Consider the following 1,581-nt stretch of genomic DNA (forward strand, 5'->3'; position numbering starts at 1 on the left):
AGATGACGCATTACGTGACAGACTGGTCATAAATAAAACTGGATTGGTCAAATTTCAAATCCAGATTGAGCATGCTGAGATAAACGTGTTATTGAAACAATATCCAAATTTGTTCAATAAAAACATTGGTACGTTAAAAGACTTATAAGGCGGATATAGTGTTGTCAAAGGAGGCGCCACCGATCTTAAGAAAGCTCATCCAGTCCCGTATGCACTGAAAGAAGCAGTAGAGAAGGAACTCGTGAGACTCGCCTGTTAGCAGAAATTGCATGTACAACATCCAGGTTCTGCAGAATGAAGTCCTTGGAGAGATGTTATTTATGGTGGCCAGGGTTGGACCACGATGTTGAACAAATGGTTGGGTCGTGTGGAGTTTGTCAGTCTGTGAGAAAACTACTGGCAAAAGCACCCTTAATACCTTGGATGTGGCCAACCCGGGTTTGGGAACGTATTCATGTGGATTTTGCAGAAAAAGACCAACAATCTTTTCTGGTGCTAATTGACAGCCATTCGAAATGGATCGTAGTGGTGCACATATGTAATGTTCATAAACATTCAGCAACTAGTGGGAAGACCATCGAAGTGTTACGTACCATTTTTGCTGCCTAGGGTTTACCCGAGAGGTTAGTTTCAGACAATGGCCCACAGTTTAATTCGGTTGAATTCGGTTGAACAAACGTTAGTGCCTGCTGACCATCCTGCATCCAATGGGGCTGCAGAACGCTCAGTCCAGATCTTAAAAGACTCTCTCCTCAAACAAGTGTTAGACAAACAGACAAATCTGACCATGGCTCATTGATTACCAGATTTTTTCTTTTTTTTTTTTTTCAATTCTATTTTCCCATTACCAATGATAGGGCCTTGGCTAATTGTCTTACAGAGTCATATGTATTTTAAATCAAATAATAACTTATAAAACTATAATAATTCATTATAATAAAATGAAAATCAAATAATATTAAACAGAAGTAAATATATAATATATAGGCTCATATTATATCTCGATTAAGGCTTTAAGGATCTGCACATATTCCTAAATTCTGTTGCATGTGTAGTTTGACTAAGTTTGGACCCTGTCTGTAATATTAAGATATATTTTTGTAAATAGGTAATTAGTTTTCTAAAAGAGGGTGGATTATTGTTTTTTTGCGCATGTATAGATGAAATATTTGCATAGTAAAATCATGATATTTAGAGGAATTTGATGTGGATGGTTATTTATCCCAAATATGATAATAGAAGTTGTAAATTCAAAATCAGTATTATTTTCCTTGAGAAGGTTTGATAAATCTTTCCATAGTGAAGAAACATATGAACAAGAAATAAAAATCTTCTACATGTGTCTTACAAAAAGTACAAGTATTAAATTCCGAGATTTTAATTAATTTTAGATACGATTTTGTTGGTAGAATCCTGTGTAACAATCTGAACTGAAACCATTGTAAATTTGAATCTGGAATTAAATTGAAGTGATTGCCAAGAGTAAATTTCCAGTCAATATCAAAAATTTTATTCCATTTAGAAATTGCAGTTGGACAGGCCTCTGATTTAGTTAAAAGATTATATATATTTTGGCATCCT

The sequence above is a fragment of the Lottia gigantea genome (genome assembly GCF_000327385.1).
Source record: "Lottia gigantea unplaced genomic scaffold LOTGIsca_32, whole genome shotgun sequence".
In the NCBI taxonomy this organism is placed as follows: Eukaryota; Metazoa; Mollusca; class Gastropoda; family Lottiidae; genus Lottia; species Lottia gigantea.